Here is a 20,389-nt window from a genome sequence, read left to right as displayed (position 1 = left end):
CAGGAAGGGGTTGAATCTGAAGCTGATGTGAGTAGATTTGCATTCTCTTCACTTTGTAAATTCTAAGGGTAAAATTTAAGGATTGCCTTTAACTTTTTTTTTTCCTCTCTTAGGCTTTAAATAAACATTTAAATAAACACATTTCTTAAGAAAGCTAATTCTCACACATAGTTATCATTTGGCACTTTTGTCAAGATACCATAATCCGATTATTTTCTCTGTAGCATAAACCTTGACAGGAGAGATCTCAGTTAAGTATACCAGCTATCTCCCAACACAATGTGACCAAAGGTTGTAATAGGAATGCACTGAGCAAATGTTGAAAGTCACTTTTATGTGCTTTATTTTCATAGACTCGCAGGGTGAACTGAGTCTTTGGAAAGCCAAATCACCATTCCAGTCTTCAGGACAGATGAAAAATCTATAAACGTTTTTCCCTTAGAATCCAGGTAAGGACATTTTATAATCTGCTTTAAAACTTACTCTAGCCATTAGCAAGATTTCCATCAAGGGGCTCCTCGTCATGAAACTGCTTTTGTATTGCTGCCAATGTAGTAGATTGCCTCCCTCTTGAGAGGAGATGGAGAGCAGCCACTTGCTGTCCTCTGTGTGTGCAGACTTGTGGGCCACAGAGACCTCCGTTCTTACTGCAGAGCAGGCCAAGAAATACTTGCTCCATTTTTCCTGTCGTTCCTTTTTGCAGAAATAGCTGAAATCAACTGTAACTTAGGGCCCGCTACTCAAAGTGTAGCCCAGAGACAGTAACATCAACATCATAGGGATCTCGTCATAATCTTCTGAATAGGATTCTGCCTTTTAACAGAATACTCAGGTGAGTCACATGGACATTAATATTTGGGAACCACTCACTGCATTAGGAGACTCTCTGGAATCATATAGAAGGCTGGCTGGCCTTTAGAATGCCCTCCCCCCATGGCTGGCTCTTCATGCTTGTGTCTTTCTCTTACACATCTTCAGATTTATATAGGCCAGCATAGGTCCTGGCACATGGCCCTTTTATCTGCTTTAAATGCCACAGCTCAGTCCCCGTCTACTGAATGAGTTATAGAATTGGCACACGTCACAGTATAATCCTACCTGCACCATGAGAAATTCATGTGAACGATTTTTCTGGAGTTTGAATGTAATCACTATTTTAGGCCACGTGTCACGAAACCAAGAATACTGCTCCAAATTGATAACCTCTTTGTTTCACCTGGAATGACCTCTCCTTTTTTATTCAGAGCACCTCTGCGATTCCACGTTCCCATTTTTCTGGGATTCCGATGATCTTGTGCTGTTTAATTAACCTGTTCTTGTGCTGTTTAATTAACCTGTTATCTCTTACTTTACTTTCATCCCAAGTGACAGATGCCAGTGGCAGGAACATCTTTTGAGTAATTCTTGTATCTTACCTTTATCCTTTAGCTTTCACCAGAATGACACTTCAGAGGCTGTCAGTGGTAACAGGAAGGATACAGAGGGCTTTTTTCTTCCATCAGCATCTTTAAGAGGTTTCCCCCCCTCCAATTGCAACAATAGCATTGATTGTATTTTTTGTCTGCTCTAAGCAGGATGATAAATAAAACCTTAGCATGATAGATGATATTTGCTTATTTTTAGACCATTTGTATTTTTTCTTTCACAAGCACTCTACCGCTGCATGCTTTTGAAGTAAAAGTGACAGTTTTTCCTAAGAATGTTTCTCTACTTTCCCTTGCTGCTTGTTTCCCACATAGTCATATTGCAGGCTGTTCAAATGTAGGGTGTTTTGTGGAGTGAGGAAGATGGATTATTCCTGTTCTGCACAAAGAAAGAAAGTTATTTTACCTGTTGCCCAAATCGAAAAAAGACAAAGAATACTGCTTGATTTTAACCTGTCAGCAGGAGCTCAGGAGGAAGGAGTTTCCTAATGAGTTGGAGAAAGCATTTCTAAAACATCTGTCGACACTCAAGTCAGACCAAAGATCGGTACCAGTGTGAAACAGAGTTCAATTTTGATCTCTAATTTCACCAAAATCAGTAGGGAAGGAAAATCACAGCTAGGGTGGTGGCTTTCCTAGTCTATAGGAGAATGCTCATGTGAAGTGTTGCAAATACTCTGAATGATCCCAATATAATCTTGTGTGTAATACCCCTGTGTGTATATTTCCTAGGAGGGGCTAAAGTGGAGGGAAATAAAACACCTTTGTGGTTGCCAAAATTTAGGCAAGGAACCTGGGACTTTCTGAGAGTTGTTTGAGTAGGCCGTAGCCTTGAGTCAAATGCAAGATGTGAAGTGTCACGGCAGATACTCGTCAGGAGAGAAGAATATCCATGATTGCTAAAGTTATGGCATGTTGCATTCTGCTACAAACACCCATAGCTGTCTCCCCTCAGTGATCATCCTGAAGGACGAAACAGTTCTTAACTGAATAAAAAGCATCTCAGAGGATGTCGACAAAACATGTGAGTGAGAGATGATTTTTAGAAGGTCTCTTCAAGCTTAAAACACCTAAGTAGATTTCGAACAAATATGTTCAGTGAGACCTGTGTTCCAACCCAGAAGCAACCGACAGGAAGGTAAACCGGCATCTCCCTACATGTTTAAATTTGTGGTTTTACTGTAGAACATGAAAAGCATTGCATTATCCCCCAGTCAGGGGAAATGTGTGAATTCTGTTTTCATTTTATGGTTTGTATGTTGGGAGAATGATTGATTTTAGGGTCAGCATTGGTCAGACTCTACATCTGATCCCTTGGAACCAGAGATTTTCCCCCCCATTAGCCAAAGAGTGAACAACTCTTCTGCTGGCAGTAGGAATATGAAAATTATTCTCTTAGATTTTTGTCAAGTGAAGGTATTTTCAAAAAAGCAGTGCTGAAGTGTTCTTGCCTCATCTTGTCTTCATCCCTGTCTTAACTGCAACTGTGGAATCTTCCCAGGAATGCTTGTCTAGAGGCGTGGAAACCAACGTACATGCAGGCGAATTTTAGTATTGACTTTAGGTTAATTAGAGCTATTTGAGACTGAGTAGAAGAGACTGTCAACAGAGACTCTTGAAAGTTAAAATACAAGTTTTGATTACTCACTCCATGCCTGTTTTCCTGAGAGATATCTGCTGTCAACCTGGAAAATCACAAATCCTTTTTCCTTTTTTTCTCTTTTTGATTCCACACATTCCTTTTAAAAATTAACTTTTCTCTTTAATGCCACGGTTCAGGTGATCATTGACACATCTTTATTTCAAGGTTCATCTCTCTGTAATTCATTAGACAAAGGAAATTTCAATTGCACGGGGATCTTTATTCGTTTAGGGGAAGAAAAGGCCTTCTTTAAAATAGTAAATGAGGAGATTTATGGAAAGACAAAGATATTTTTTCAAGACCTTTTCAGTCACTTAGATCAATGTTAAGGCCATTAATGCTTTGATTTATGTTTGGGGGTAAGAGAACAAAAGAATCACAGTCAATTAGAATTGGATTTAGAGACATTAGAACATCTAATTTATAGACCGTTTTGTAATCATGAATTTGTGTATCCTATTGATAAAGGAAGAGAAATGTTGTGTTGTGATTTCCCTATCTTGTTCTGGCCCAAAGCCTTGGCCAGTTTCTTCTGGCTTTGACTTCTGAAACTGATTTTAGCACTTACTTCCAATACCAGAGTAAGTTTTGAAATATTTTCAAGGACACCAGTGGCAGTGCAAAGTGACTGGTGACAGGGATTTGTGACCGCCCTCACTGGCCAGTGTCCACTGCCCTCCCACAGAGCCAGTTCCTTCTAAGTGCAACCACTCTGCTTTCTCCTAACCTACTCCTCATCTCGTTGCTTTGAAATGGTCTGGTCATCCTCTGTCTTCTCTAGTTCCATGATGAGAACAGCTGTAACGCCTTTGCTGGGGGCCTGGCATGCCTGAGGACTTCACTTAATATGTGCTTGATTAAGAAGGAGACAACAAAGAGATTGGACTGACAGAAGCATCTTGTGAGGCACGTGGGTTTGGAGAGCTGTACTTAGATCACTTTCAGAAGTAGAAAAGGATAGAAAATGAAGCCTTTGTACCAGTAGGCATTGTTTCAGTCCATGTAACAACTCCTACAAGTTTGATTCAGCTATCTGTTTGGGAGGTAATGTAGACATGGCCAGTAGAAGGTAGCCTATTGACTGAGGGCAAAGCTTCTATGCATGACATACACATTTTAGATTTTGAAGACTCTTTCTTGGATTAAACAAGGAGAAATGAGATTTTTTTTAAAGTATATCTTGTGCCTAGAGCAAGCAATGTCTTAAAATATCCTTCTTGGCCTAAGGAGAACATAGGGTTTGTTCTTTAAATATCAAACAGAACATATTTCTGAGGTACCCATTGTTTTCCCAGCCTGATCCAAAAATGTGCATAGTTAGAGCAGAGTAAAAGAAATGGTTTCAGGCACCAGAGTCAATAATGCAGTTGGGTTGGGAACCGCCTATAAACAGAGACATGATAAATTGTTTGCTTTTTGGGAATATTTATGCTAAGTTATGTTCCTAAATAATTATATCCAAATTCACTGATAACAATTCAAAATGAAAAAGACTAATATAAATAAAATTTTGATATACTAAAAGAATTTATTATTGAAGGTCAGACTTAAGTCTGGGGTTTTGATTGATAGGGATTGGAAACTAAAAATTCAGATATTTTCCAAGTTCTTTGCTGACTACAGAAAATGCTAAATTGTTTGGAATTTTCAGATCATCAACTCCTGTGAAGAATAATGGTAAACAGCTGATCTTTATTTCCAGGGTATATTGATCAGTTCTCCAGCTCAGTACTGACCCTGCTGATAAGGCTGTATAAATCAGGATATATGCAGGCAGTAGAAAATCTGTGATAAATACAGGGGCACTTCTCCCTTGTGCCTTAGACTTCTCCCCCCACCCCACTCCTTCCCCACATTCCATGAGATCCCAAACCATTAGAATTGGAGGTTTTATGCTAATCTCCTTTCTCCTCTGCCATATTCTTTAACAAAGCAGCACACTCAATTTTCCAATCTTGTTATTCTCTTTTGTCCCAGGGTGCTACATTCTGGCCTGATTCTCAAAACCCTTGCCTCTGCTTTGCTTCCTCTAGGCGGCTGCCCTTCTTGCTAATTTTTTTGACCTCCTCAACTGTACAAAGGTCATCTGTCTGCTGCCCTATCCAAGTTGATTTGTGCAATGAGCAAAGATGCAGACTGTTAGCTCTCTCAAATCTCTGTGTGCAAGAATGCTGGGACAGTATTCTCACTTTAGAGTGAGACAGTGAAGCAAATAATTCCCTGGAATGTTTTCTGAGATTCCATTGTTAAACTCCAGTTTCTCATTAATGGCTCTAAATGGTCACGAATGGAATTTAAAAATTCTTTTCTCTCTCTCTCTCTCTCTCTCTCTCTCTCTCTGGGTGTGTGTGTGTGTGTAGGGGTAGGATGGAAGCATTGAGGGTAATTGAGGGGGGCAGTGAGCACTGTTATTTGAAGGCACTTAGGTTCTGAAGGCAAAAATCTAAAAATAAGTCATCTTGCTAGGAAGAAGAAAATGGAAGGTAATGGTGAGAAATAGATTTCTAGTGCAATGCAGTTTTCATTTTTGATTTGCTCAATAAAAATTTAATGAGACCTTTTCTGCACCAGCTGCTATGCTAGGCACTGGGCAGTAAGATACAAAGCCTATCTGGAGGAAACAACTGCCCCAAGATAGGCTGTTCTAAATGATGCAGGGAGCTTTGTAGTGGAAATACTTGCAAAGCAGTATTGTAGTATAAGCATTATGTTGTAAGCTTGTTGAGGGCAGAGCCTGCATCAAATTTACCTTTGTGAGCTCAGCCCCTAGCTCAGTGGTTGGCACATAGTAAGTACTTGATAATTATTTAATGATTGATTAAGTGAATGAATAAGTGAATTCTGTCCCCTCCATCTGTACCAATCATTTCTTTCCTGTTTTGTCTTTGTCAACCATCTCTTATTTTGTGTCTGTAAGATTGTTTTATGAATGTTTCATATATCTTCTATAGATCACTATTTGGCAGCTAGTTTTAAATCAATGATATTTATTGATAAATGAGTTTGTAGCCATTCAGTGCCTTGGCTTGCCATAGATAGAGTAAGCAGGTTGAAAATTTACTGGGGTAAATAGAACAGTTTTCAGATGCTGGTGTTTTCTAGATGATTTTCACATGTGGTTCTCATATTTGATTGGGATGACATGGGAAAAGAAAGCTAAAGAAACCAACACCTTATACTTTGGGTCACTCTTTAAGAAGAAGCAATTAAGGGATGCCTGGGTGGCTCAGTTAAGCATCATCTGACTCTTGGTTTCAGTTCAGGTCATGATCTCATGGGTAATGGGATCCAGTCCCATGTCTGCTCTGTGCTCAGTGGGGAGTCTTCTGGAAGATTGTCTCCCTCTGCCCTTCCCTCCACTCGTGCATGCTCTCTCTGTAAAATAAATATATAAGTCCTTTAAAAAAAAGCAGCAATTAAAAAAAAAAAAACCACCCATTGACATTCATGCCAATATAATTGAAACATTGATGAAATGGCCATGTATTTTAGGTCAGATTGAAAAAAAATAGCAACATCCTCCTCCCACCTCCTTTTTCTGTTTTTGAAATTATAAAATATTTTATAAATACAAAAGAAAATACATAATATAAAACAATTATAAAATGAACACCCCCTTCAACGTAGAAATGGCAAATGTTTACTACAGTCTCATTCCCCCTCACTCTGGGCCTCTCCCCTGTTGAACCTCCTGCCTCCTACTCAGGAACAACCACTGTTCTGAAGGTGGAGCCTAAATACCTAAGTTGTGGTGTATTTATAAGTAGAAATCATACAGTAGTGAAAAAGAGTGAACTACTGATTCACACATCAGCCTGACCCATTCTCAAAGACACACTGTTGAGTGAAAGGCAAGCCACAGAAAAAAATGTTTACAGTATGACAGTACTCATATTAGCTTAGATTTCAAAATCATATAAATGTAACAGTATGTCATCTGGAGATATATAGACATATAATAAAATTCTAATGAATAACAGTCATTTTTAAACTGCATGTATATTTTTAACTGTATTTTTCTTTTTCTTTTTTTTTTTTTTAAAGATTTTATTTATTTATTCGACAGAGATAGAGACAGCCAGTGAGAGAGGGAACACAAGCAGGGGGAGTGGGAGAGGAAGAAGCAGGCTCATAGCGGAAGAGCCTGATGCGGGGCTCGATCCCAGAACACCAGGATCACGCCCTGAGCCGAAGGCAGACGCTTAACCGCTGTGCCACCCAGGCGCCCCTAACTGTATTTTTCTTAAAACTTTCTTTGATCTCTTAGAATATACTGGTGGTTACATTAGATCATATTCTTGCAAACACGAAGAAACCTTCATTCATTATGCTGGCTGGCTGGCAGGAACGGAATTCTGACAGACAAATTAAACGAAAACTTAGTAGCTTCAGGGATTATTCTATCATTTGAATTTTTCCTCAAGTTTAGGCAACATCACAGGATGTTTTTAAAGGGTACGTTTACATGCTCCAGTCCTTTTTGTAGAGCTACAAAACTGAAAACGTCAATCTAAAGGCCCCAATGACCCATTTTCACTTTGGCTCATTATATTTGTGGTGAACTTCCTGGGTAAGTAGTAAAGATAACCCTTAACTAGTAATAGTGTAAGCAAAATAGAGGAAATATCAATGACTAGCAGATAGGCTGGAGCAGTAAGCACAGGTTATCATTTCAATGTAAATTATCATATAAAAGTTGGGGCAAAAAAAAAGCTAAAGTTAAATGTTTAATGTGCCAGCCTCTGTGTATGTCCTTTTCTTGTTTAATCTTTATAATGGCCCCTTTAATTATGCATTATTATCCTTGCTTTACAAATGAGGACACTGATGTTTACAGGGATTAAATTACTTGTCAAAAGTCATAAAGTTGGTGCATGACAAGGCCAGGATTTTAATTCAGGTTCACTTGACTCTCAATTCCTAGCTATTTCCAAAACTAACGTTGCTTATCAAAGAGGAATAAAATGAGCTTTATTCTAGGTGTGCAGTGTGCTCTTGATTAAAATACCAAATGAAAAAATAAATGTCAATTTAGAAATACCTGTTCAAATCATCATGTAGATGGGAAGCTATTATCAATTAAATAATTTTTATTTATAGGTCAAAATATGTAGTCCCTGAGACCTAGCGACTTAGGGAAATTGAATATGGAGTCAGAAGACCTGGGTTTTAGTTCCTTTCTGGCATATTAGTTGAGTCATAATGACCCATTAAAACTTCGATTATTGGGGCACTGGGGTGGTACAGTCGGTTGAGTGTCCGACTCTTGGTCTGGGCACAGGTTGTGATCTCAGGATGGTGAGATCGAGCCCTGCCTCAACGGAGCTCCTTACCTCATTACCGCTTCCATTCCCATCCCCCTCAGTCCTATAGGCAACCACTGTAATGTGTTTGATGTTCATCCTTTAATTTGTAAGTATTATAAAATTTGAATTGAAATTTTGTGTGTAGTTGTTCTTAGGACTCTTCACCTATATTTTGGTTTCCTTCCTTTCAGGTAGGATCACGTTTCTTGGTTCCCTTGAGATTGGGCATGGCCATGTAACTTGTTTTGGCAATGAGACATCAGCATAACTAGTGTGTGTCATTTCTGAGGAAGCCTTTGAGAGCCAGGGTGTGAGGCACCATATTTCCCTCTCCTTACTACAGTAACCATTGGTGATTCTAGATGGTGGAGGGTCCATCAGTCTGAGCGCCTAATCAAGGGCAATGCTTGATAGAGTGTGCATGTACTTTTAATTTACATAAATGTTACATACGTAGGTTTTACTCATAGTGTTTCAGCATTTCTAGTCAGTACTATTTTGTTAAGATATTTAATACCATTTATATAAAGTGTAAAAACATTAAAAAATAGTGTGAACATTTTGTGGATGCATATGCAGCCATATTCCAGAAGCAGACCTCAAGCCTAGGGATATAAGGCTGATGGAACACCTAGGAAATTGATCCAAGGAGTCTGACCTTTGATTTACCCTTTCACTAAGCTTTAGTGAAAGTATAGAGGTTTGATGGTTTCTTGCACAAGGTGGGCCAACAGGCAGGCAGCCCTGTAGGAATGAGAGGGGGCTTAAAAATTACCTTGGGGGAATTCTCACCTTGATCCTTAGCATAAAGGTAGCTGGGGGAATGTAAGGTCTAGAGAACCGATCTGTATGATGAGGACTTAAATGTAAATAGTGTGGGTCTTTTTTTTTTTTTTTAATTTTGTTTATTTATTTGACGGAGAGAGAGATAGCCAGAGAGAGAGGGAGCACAAGCAGGGGGAGTAGGAGAGGAAGAAGCAGGCTCCCAGCGGAGCAGGGAGCCCGATATGGGACTCAATCCCAAGACCCCGGGATCACACCCTGAGCCGAAGGCAGGCGCTTAATGACTGGCACCCCAACAGCATGGGTTTTAAACAAATAGGAAAAGTCATTTCTCCAGCAGGCCCATTCAACTATGTTTGATCACACTGAATTTAAATGTATCATGGAGGATATAAAGAACTAGAATTGTACTTTATGGTATGGAAAACCATTCCAGTCCCTGCTTCTTTGATAACACTGTTGGACACTTTGACTCAGTCCTGCAGAATAAAAGAGGATTGAGGTGTTGCCAGCATTACAAAGGGCCACTAATCTAGGCCGAGGGACATCTTTTGCTGATGACTAAGGCAAGAGGTGGATTTCCTTTACTTTGCTATTAGTCATTGTCCCTTGGTACAGTGTACTCTGTCTATTCCAGTGAGCTGGGAAGGCTTGATTTATTTCTGTGAATTTATATAAACAGCAAGCAGACAATGTTCCAAAGGTGAGTTTCTTTGTCTCAGTCTGCACTTTTTAAAGTTTTGGCTGTCTATGTAATGGCTAATTGTATTTGCTTGCTTGTCTTGTCTCAGTTGGACCTTTTAGGTTTATGTTAGGCATCTGCTATTTATCCGGTTGAGCTTCTAGAGTTGGCTCATGCTCTAGGCTGCTGCTTAGGATCTTCCTGGCTTCTCATAAGGAGAGGATGTGCCTCCATGAGAGCCCTGCTGCTTGTGATTACTTTCACCCTCCAGTCTCTGGCCATCTGCACATGGTGATCTTCCTTTTTCTCCTCCTGCTATGCTTGGCCTTGAGTTTTCTCCCCCATTTTCATCTCAGACAGCTACCAGGCCTTTTATTCTCGTTGGGATGAAACTGCCACTTTTAGGCTTTGTCCCAACCCAGTTATTCAAAAGGTGGCCCCAAGATCAGCAACATTAGCAACACTTAGGTTTATTTTACATGAGAATCTCAGGCTCGGTGAATCAGATTCTGCATTTTTAAAGAGATCCACGGGTGATTCATATGCACAGTGAGTGTGAAAAGCTGCCCCCAAGTCCACTCCCCTTATTCTGGACTGTGTACTAGGGTCTTAGCAGCGAGAGGTCTTCTCATGAAGTAAGGACACACTGTATTTGTGTGTTTTTTGTTTCTGTTTTTCCTTTTTGGGTGTGTTTCATTCATTTTTTTACCTGTCTATGACTTTATGTTATTAAAACTCTGATGGAACTGCATATAGGTGTTACTTGTTAATTAGCACATTGGTCTCTCTCTCTTTTCTGTCTCTGTCTCTATTTCTGTCTCTGTCTCTCACAAACACTTATCTCAAGAAGGGCTTTTGCCAGAAGAGTTGTAACTCAGATCCACACAGCACAAAGTAACTGACTACAACACTCCGTTAAAGGTCTCATGATGGATTTTCTATCCATCCTCAAAATACAGAAACCTTTTGTTTCTAATTGATTTTGCAAAACTCTCAAAGCTTCCTTCCGTGTGTGCCTAGGATTGCATGTTTTATGATATCTAGGAGTTATGCTGTCCCAGTTACTTATTGGATTTAGCTGATTGTAATTTGTCTGATTCATGCTTGATTTCATTTTTTTCTATTTTTTTAAAGATTTTATTAAATTTTTTTTTTCAAATTTAAAATCAATTAACGTATATTGTATAATTAATTTCAGAGGTAGGGTTTAGGGATTCATCAGTTGCATATAACATCCGGTACTCATTACATCAAGTGCTCTCCTTAATGTCCATCACCCAGTTACCCCTCCCCCCCACCTCCCCTCCAGCAACCCTGTTTGTTCTCTATAATTAAGAGTCTCTTATGGATTGTCTCCCTCTCTGTTTTCATCTTATTTTATTTTTCCTTCCCTTCCCCTATGTTCATCTGTTTTGTTTCTTAAATTCCACATATGAGTGAAATCATGTGATCCTTGTCTTTCTCTGACTGACTTATTTTGCTGAGCATAATACCCTCTAGTTCCATCCATGTCATTGCAAATGGCAAGATTTCATTCTAAAAGATTTTATTTTAAGTAGTCTCTACACCCAGAGTGGGACTTGAACTTACAACCCCGAGATCAAGAGTTGCATGCTCAATCAACTGAGCCAGCCAGGCGCCCCTAATTTTTTTTCTATTGTGAATGCTAGGAAAACTTATATAATCATTTTCTCTGCCATACTGTTGCTACCATTATTCTTTAAATCAAATTTGCCACAAGATGATACAGTTTAAGTTATTATATTCAAAGTGTTTGTGAAAATAAATTCAGAGAACACTATGTACAGAGATCAGATAGATAACTTGGTACTACAATTCTTAGTTCCTTTTAGGAAAAAAAGTAATTTTCTGCAATTACTCTGTCAACTCCCAATTTGCATAAATATAATAAGCATCCTGATACTGAATTGGGTTCCAGTTTATGTGCACCATTGTAGTCTGTGAACAAAGAAGATCACACAGACTTCCATCCCTCTGTTAGGAGATTTCAAGTAAAACGAATAAGCTACTTCTGTAATCTCCTGTATCTAAGTGCCTGTAGTGCGGGTTTTGTAGCCATGTTCTTTTGTTGGCTTAAGTCTGTGAAGCACTTGGCACACTCTTCCCCAGCTTCACTGGCCTCTTGCTGTCCTGGTTGTTTTCCTTCCTATCTCGGAGCTCCTGCTCTGCCTCTTCACCTCTTCTTAGGCTCATCTTCCTCTAGCTAGACATTGATTTGGGTAATTACTCAAAACTCAAGCCTAGACCTCCTCCTCATACCTTGCACATTTTCTCCGTAGGCAGTATCATCCATTTCCATGGCTTCAAATACACCTATGTGTAAATGATGTACAGGTGCCTACTTTTTTTTCCTCTCATCTGAGCTCCATTCTTTTTTTTTATAATAATATTTTTTTATTATATTATGTTAGTCACCATACAGTACATCCCTGGTTTCTGATGTAAAGTTCCATGATTCATTAGTTGCGTATAACACCCAGTGCACCATGCAATACGTGCCCTCCTTACTACCCATCACCAGCCTGTCCCATTCCCCCACGCCCCTCCCCTCTGAAGCCCTCAGTTCTTACATACCCAGTTGTGTACATGGCATCTCCATTTGGATGATTCAAAGACAACTGAAACTAATATGTCTAAAACTGAATTTGTGATCGTCCCTCCATATCTCTCTGTAGCTGAGGGAAACTCGGGGAGAATTCCTTTGGGTGTGTGTTCTCCCCTGAAAACTTACAAGGATTATGGGGTGAGACTCCTTCAGATGGTCATCAGATCACTGAAGAAAATGCTAAAGGAGATGCTTTCTGAGCCTGGAAAAGGATGAAACAGAAGCTCCGATGCCTTTGGTACCTGTCTTACATACTCTCACCAACCCCAAAAGTCACTATCAGAAGCTTCCTATCTATGCCAGGACTTCCAGGACTTCCTTTGTCTCTCTGTCTGAGTGCTTTCTTTACAACAAAAGGTATGTTCAGCAGTACTGCAGGAAGCTGGGAGGGCTGGAGATTTAATACCTCAGAAGCAACACTCAATCAATAAGAAATCGGAGTTGTTAGATGAATATCCCAGCTTCCTCACCTCTTGGGAGGAGAGTTTTGAGGTGTGTTTTTCACAGTCTCCCAGAGACTCCCAGCAGGCATGGACCCCATTGCCCACAGTAATAACCCACCTTTATTCTATTATTTCCTCTCCCACTTTCCCACTCTCTCCCTGTGCATCTTGGTATTACCTCCAGAATAAATGATTTTCACAAAATTCTTTTCTCAGGATGTGCTTTTGGGAAAACTCAGACTAAAGCATTCAGTATCATAGGGAACCAACAGCCCACTGTGATGATCTCCTACTTCCCTTCAATAATTAATCTACTAGGATGCCATGTTTTTCATAAGAAAAAGTGATTTGACATGTAGGTAAATAGGTACCTTTAGGTACCTATTTTAAGAGTATTAATATTTTCAGGAAAATCATCTATGCCAGTGAAGGATTTTTTGTACGTGTTAATAGAAGAAAGCTCTGGCAACCTAATGTGTTGGTGATGCTGGTGGGGTTAGTGGTGGTGATAGGTGAGAAGATATTTAAAGATATTTACACAAATAGAAGTAATATGAAAACTTTTGGAAAATAAGTGGATTCAGAAGGGAGTGAGAAAGACAGGAACTGAAAATGAGATAGGCAAAATTTAAGAGACTGAGGAAATCAGTTTTTCTAATGATCTTTAAAAAGTCGAGGAGTTCCCAAATGAGGTAGAGGAGGTTCTGGGATGGGTGAAGGTTGAAAGATGCCCATTAGAGCCTTAGCTCAGGGGAGTGGAGTGGTGCTGTCAGCAGTATGGAGAGAAAGGGCTTGTCAAAGGATTTAATCTAGTAGCTATGAAAGAGTTTCTTCCTGAATTTAAGGGAGTTGACCTGCGTCCATGTTAGAGATCGATCTATGTGTATCTCTATTTATATCTATAGATATATATTTAAATTATATATAATTTATATATAAATTTATTATACATAATATGCTTATATTATTTATAATTTATTATATATTTACACAGAACATATTTATATTATACAATTTATAATATATTTATATTATATGTAACATAAATTTTTTATATATTTATATATTCATATATTTTATATAATATATTTATATTACATATAATTTATATATAAATATTAAACATATATTGATATATTTATGTTTAATTAATGTATAGATTTAATAAATCTGTCTGTCATATATCTACATTTCACTGGAAAGATATAAGAGAAATGAAGAGAAAAAATAGATCTGATGTAAAAGAAAAAGTACTACATAGAAAAGGCAATAAGGGATTAAGCCTTTTGACCAGAAGGGGAATAAAATAGGAAAACAATGGTGATCTAGAAAAGACAGAGTAAAAGTAAACTTGAGTTGGGTTACACAAATGGGCTTATGGTTTATATGTCTATATTTATTTTTATTCAACCTCTGTATTGTTTGATCTCCAAAATTCCATCTTAGTGAAACCCACTGGTACATGATGCTCCGCATACACATGTGATCCCATAGGAGGCGCTGTGGGAAAACCCCAGGAAATGCTTTTATGAGAGGAGATGAGGTAATCCTCAGGGAAGAGTCCCCTGACAACCTAACCAGGAGCAACGGAGCGTTTCCTAGAGAGACAAGATGAGAAGGGAGTCTTTCCAGTACGTCTCCCCACACACGTACTCTAAGCCACACCAGTTGCCCACAGCATCCTTCAGAGCAGCGGCCCATCCTCCTGACACCATGACCTGAGTTTCCATCTGGCACATGGCTCCCCTCAGAACATTTACTTCTGTGCCTCTTCCTCAAGGCCTTTCAGGGGAATGACTTCTGATTAATAATTGAATCCTAAATGAATTTATTTAATCATTTAATAATCTATAATTATTGATTAATTTTTCATACTTTTAACAGTGCACTTTTCTACTACTTTCTAGAAAAATTCTGTTTAAAGAGAGACATCCTGGAGACATCAATGCCTTAACCCAATGACAAGAATGAACAAAGAGCAGATCTATGAACCAGAGGTGTCAGTGTTCAGGCTGGGAGGCCAGGAGGTCTTTACACACCTAATCACATGTGTATCCCTCTCGTGAGAACCAAAACCAGCTGGAATCACACAGCTCACTGTCACTTTATTAACAGGACACTACTATTCCAAGAAATTCTTGCTTGGGAAGATAAAAATAACTTTATTACTTATTTCAAGAATTTATGGAACATCCATTTTTTAAAAAATAATAGACCATGCAGCTAACCTCCTTGGCCCTCTCCATACTAGGTCTCTCTGTGAGATTCAACCAATAACTGGCCACTCCTCAAGACTCCCTTCCAAATCTCACCTCGTTCCACCTAGCCTAACAATTCTGGCATGAACTTTGCTCAGTCCCAGTCAAGGTCCCTCACTCTCACTTCCCGCCAATGAAACATTCACCCTAAACCAGACCCCAAACCTCCTAAGAATCTTGTCCTTTCCTGCTCCCCTCCAATATGCTACTAAGACTCTGTCAGGGTAGTGGTCTTCCTTACTGCCAGAAGCAATAAACTTGTCTTTGCTTCAGCTACAGCTTCTCTGGGGTGGTATTTTCAGGGAATCTGTAGTTGACACACTGGCCCCCAGTGTGTTTTAGAAATAAATAGTGTTTGCACAAGGGTCACAATACAGATGCTGTTTGGATATGATGTGGATTTTCTTAATCGAAAGGTCCAATGTTTAAAGATGCTTGTGGACTTCCCAGTGGAGGATCTGCTGTGAGAACAGACATCTTTGCTTGGGAACTATCTTAGAAGCCAGCGAAGAGCAGCCCTCTGCAACCTCCCCATGGCCCATAACCTCATCGTAATGAAAGCTTTGAGGCATTAGAACTCTATTTTACTATCATTTAATCCATTATGATCTGTCTCCAGAAGAGAGCTATGTAAGTTCATACAGAAATGATAAAGCATATTGGGTATTTATGAAGGGTGAAAAATGTGTTAAAACACCAAATGTTTATGTATTTGTTCATTTATAATTAGCACTTGGAGTAATGGCTTCACAGAAAGCATAGAATAATTAGAAAATTCACTCAAGCTCATTAGGATGTTTAGAGAGATGCGATTAATGATTGCAAAGAGAATCATATTCACATAACTGTCATTTCTACTGCAAAGCTTAAATGGTTTCCTGAGAGCAGAAGAAAGTTTATTTAACTTTTTGGGATGGCCAGTCCTCCATAATCAAAATGTGGTCTGCGAAGTTAGCAACTTTCAGTCTTTATTAAATGAATACTTCTATCTCTACTGAAAAAAATGCATTTACTGCTGATTTGAAAATGCCCCATGCTTGCTTATATCAGATTTGGTGATGTAGCTAGAAACCAGAGGGGCCACTGACTGTAAATGGTTTTGAAAACAGATTTATAATTTTGACTTAGGTTCCAAGATGGAACAGAGGCTTTTCTTAATTCACTCTGCTAGAGCTTGGTCAAGTCCTCCTCAAAGAATTCTTCCTTTATTATAGTGATGGTATCTGTAATAAAAGTTTCTATTTACAGCATTAATAAATAGACATTAATAATGGCAGATAGAATTTATTAAGTCTTTAGTAAGTGCTAGGAGGATCCTGTGCTAAGGCTTTAACTGCATATTCAGATTTCATCTTTGCAACACCCCTGTGAGGTATGTGCTGTTATCATCAGGATCACACCTATTGATTGATGGAGGCATTAAAAATTAGACAAACTGCCCAAAGTCACATGGCTAATAAGTGTCCATGTAGGGCTCATCTCAGTGTTGCTTGACCATGAAGCCCTTCCTTGTTCCCATTATGCAATATTGTGAGATGCCAGTCCCTGAAGAGCAAGGACCATATCTCATATTGTAGTTCCCTTAGAGTAAGTACATCTGTCCACATATTACAAAAATAATGTCTTGATTGATTCAAAAAGCTATTAAGTGGTGTGAACAGATGGCCGCTGAAAAAATACTGGAGAGGATAATAGATAATTCAGTGAAAATGCTTTTTACTTCCTCTCAAAAGTGCAAGCTGACTTAGGTGGTTCATTACTTATAAAAACCAAAGCAGCCAAGTTTCTTTCATTCATTTAATAAACTTTTATTCATTGTATGTTTACTGTGGGCTAGACATTGTGCCAAGTACCCCGGAGGCAGAGTTGAGAAAAACACAGTCATCACTTTCAAATCCAGTGGGAGAGAAGGAGAGAGACAAGGAATTCAACAATTAAGACACGGTGTGATATGGAACAAAGTAAAAAGTCTAGAAATAGAACTACACAGGTGTGGTGAAGAGGTGCAAAAGCGATTCAATAAGGAAAGGGCAGTCTTTTCAACAGATGGCATTAGAACAATTAAATATCCATTGGCACAAAAAGGAACCTCACACCTTACACAGTAATTAACTCTAAATGTAACATGTAGATGTATAAAGCTTTTAGAAGAAAACATAGAAAATCTTCTTGACTTAGGGTTTAGCAAAGAGTTCTTAGACATGACACCAAAAGCATGGTCCATAAAATAAAAATCAATAAATTAGACTTTATGAAAATTACAGACTTTTGCTCTGAGAAAGATCCTTTTAAGAGATTCTGAAAGGACACGTCACAGATGGGGAGAAATATTTGCAAATCACATTATCTGAAAAAGGACTTGTAGTCAGAATATATAAAGAACTCTCTAAACTCAATAACAAGAAGACAGCCCAGTTAGAAAATGGGCAAAACATCTTGAACTTCACTAGAGAGGATATACAGAAGGTCAGTAAGCTCCTCAGCATAAGTAGCCATTAGGCTAATTAAAGCCATAATTAGGTATCACCACACACCTACGATAAAGGCTAAAATAAAAAATACTGACAACATCAACTTTTGGCGAGGGTTCAGAGGAAGTGGATCTCTCATACATTGCTCTTGATAATGCAAAATAAAACAGCTTCTGCGCAGCAAACAGGCAGTTTTTAATAAAGTTATATTTACCACATGATCCAGTTAATTACTTTCCTAGATGTGTATCTTAGAACAATTAAAACTTAAGTTAACACAAAAATCTATTCACAAATGGTCAGAGAAGCTTTATTTATAATATCCCCAAACCTGAAACACTCCCCCTACCCTTCATGGGTGAGCAGGTAGGCCAACTATGATACATCCATAAAATGGAATATGACTCAGCAATTAGAGGGAATGAACTATTGATAGACACAACAACTTGGATATAGCTCCAGGGTATCATGCTGAATGAAATAAGCAAGTCTTAAAAGGTTACATACTCTGTGATTCCATATACATGGAAATTTTGAAATAACAAAATTATAATGATGCAAATCTATTCTTGAGATAAAATTTTGTAGAAACACACACACACAAGGTGCAGGTAAAAATTAAAGAAACCTGAGTAAGGTGTGTAGTTAAAAGTGTTTACCAATGTCAGTTTCCTGGTTTTGATAATGTAGCATGGTTATGTAAGATGATATCATCAGGGGAAGCTGGATGAAGAGTGTATTGGAATTTTGTACTATTTTTGCAACTTCTCATTAGTCTAAAATTATTTCAAGTTTTTTTTCTAATAAGATAGTTAAGGATGTTATGGGGGTACAGAGATGGAGATAAAAGATCTCTATTTATTTGGGGGATGAAGGAATAGTAAAAATTTTGGGAAAAAACACAAGAGTAGGTAACAGCTGAGAGTTCAGAATGAGAAGAGGTCTGCCCAGCAGGATAAATTTGTTCCACGCACGAGTGTCTCCACGGCCAGCATGTTGTCCAGGGGCTCCTTCTCCCTCATGGTAACATAGCAAAGCTTCCTGAGAATCCTGCTTCCTCCTTTGTCCCACCCCAATTTTCAACCCTGCTTTAGCCTGAATGTTTCTTTTAAAATGTAAATCAGGTAAAAGGCTCACCTCTCATTTGGAGTAATGGACCCTTCCTTGCAATGGCTTCTGTAGTGGCCCCTCACCACCCCACCTCTCTGACCTCTGGTCTGGCTACTCCCCCTTCACACCTCTGATCCAGCCTCATTGACCTCTTTGTTGCTCCTTTACCACATCAGGCAGCATCCAGTTCCAAGTCCTCATCAGCTGTTTCCTCTGCCTAGCATCCTCTTCTCCCTTGTCTGTGTTGCTTACTCCCTCCCCTCATCCATGTATCTGTTTAGCTCTCTGCTTCTTACTGAGGCCACCCTAAAAAGACTATTTAAAATTGCAATGACCTCCAGCTAGTCTCTCCTATCTCTCTTCCTCTGTTTATTTTTCCCCCTAGTCCTTGTTACCTTCTACTTTAGCACATAATATATTTTTTATAATTGTTTTGTCTTTTTTCTTCCACTAGATTATAATGTCTATGAGGACAGAAATGTATGTCTACCATTTTGTTTTCTTTGCTGCTTTATTCCCAACAGTTAGAATCCTTTTATTCTTTCAACAAACTTATCTGAGACCCTGTCTTCATTTTCTATTGCTGCTGTAACAAATGATGGTAAACCAATTACACACATTTATCTTACTGGTTCTGGAGGGGAAAAAAATCCAACACTGGTCTTATGGAGCTAAAATCTAGATGCCAACAGGGCTGTGTACCTTCTGGAGGCTCTGGGGAGAGAATGCGTTTCCTTGCCTTTCTCAGCTCCTCAAGGCTGCCTGTATTCTGTGGTGCGTGTCCCCCTCGTCCATCTTCAAAGTGCATCACCCCATCTTCGGCTGTCGTTGTCCTATCTCCTATCTCTCTGTGACCCTCTTTTAGAATCCTTGCAATCCCATTATGAGGACCCTTGCCATTACATTGGGCACATCTAGATGTTGTGGAGGAATGTCCCACATCTCAAGATCTTTAACTTAATCATATCTAGATTTTTTTTTTCCTACATGACATAACATATGCATAGGTTCTGGGGATTGGAACGTAGACATCTTTGCGGAGGTGGGGGCATTATTCTACCAGTGGGCCTGTTATTTGTTAGAGCCTATTATATGTCTGGTATAGGACAGTCAGCAATAGATAAACCAAAAATAAACAGCATACTTTTAACTAATAATAAAGGCAATACAGAAAATGAAGAGGGCGATCTCATAATCTAATGTGATAGAGAATAACTGCAGAGATAGGAATGGAGACCTCTGAAGAAGAAACTGAGCTGAGAGAGAAATGATGAGAAAGAACCAACCACCATGATCTGTGATAAGAACACCTCAGGGAGAGGGGAAAGCAAATGCAAAGCGCGGAGCTTGGCTTTTGTGGTGTGGGCAGACACTGGCATGGTAGGACTGAGATTGGGAAAGGAGACAGGAGTCATATTATCCAGGCTCTCCTAGCCTTCATGAGGGGCTCTGATTGTATTTGGAGGTTGATAGTAAGCCATTAGAGGGCTTTGAGAGGGGAGTGATCCATGCTAATTTATGTTCTGAAAAGATCCATGACTACAGAAAATGGGTTACGGGAGGCAAGAGTGGTAATCCAGGTAGAAGGTCATGGTTTCTTAGATTAGGGTGGAAATCATGGACATACACACACACACACACACA

The 20,389-nt window shown here is 39.0% G+C and overlaps 1 long non-coding RNA gene across 1 annotated transcript in view; it reads left to right on the top strand.

Moving 5' to 3' along the window:
- Positions 1-353: 353 nt before the first annotated feature.
- LOC121100719 overlaps positions 354-20,389 on the top strand; it is a 133,756-nt gene continuing 113,720 nt past the window's right edge. The window contains exon 1 of the long non-coding RNA XR_005832494.1: positions 354-449. This is a non-coding gene — a long non-coding RNA (uncharacterized LOC121100719). The remainder of the gene's footprint in view (positions 450-20,389) is intronic.

The sequence above is a fragment of the Ursus maritimus genome, unplaced genomic scaffold, assembly GCF_017311325.1.
Source record: "Ursus maritimus isolate PB19 unplaced genomic scaffold, ASM1731132v1 scaffold_5, whole genome shotgun sequence".
Classification (NCBI taxonomy): domain Eukaryota; kingdom Metazoa; phylum Chordata; class Mammalia; order Carnivora; family Ursidae; genus Ursus; species Ursus maritimus.
Note: the sequence above shows the minus strand (reverse complement) of the source record. Positions and strands in the feature narration are given on the sequence as shown.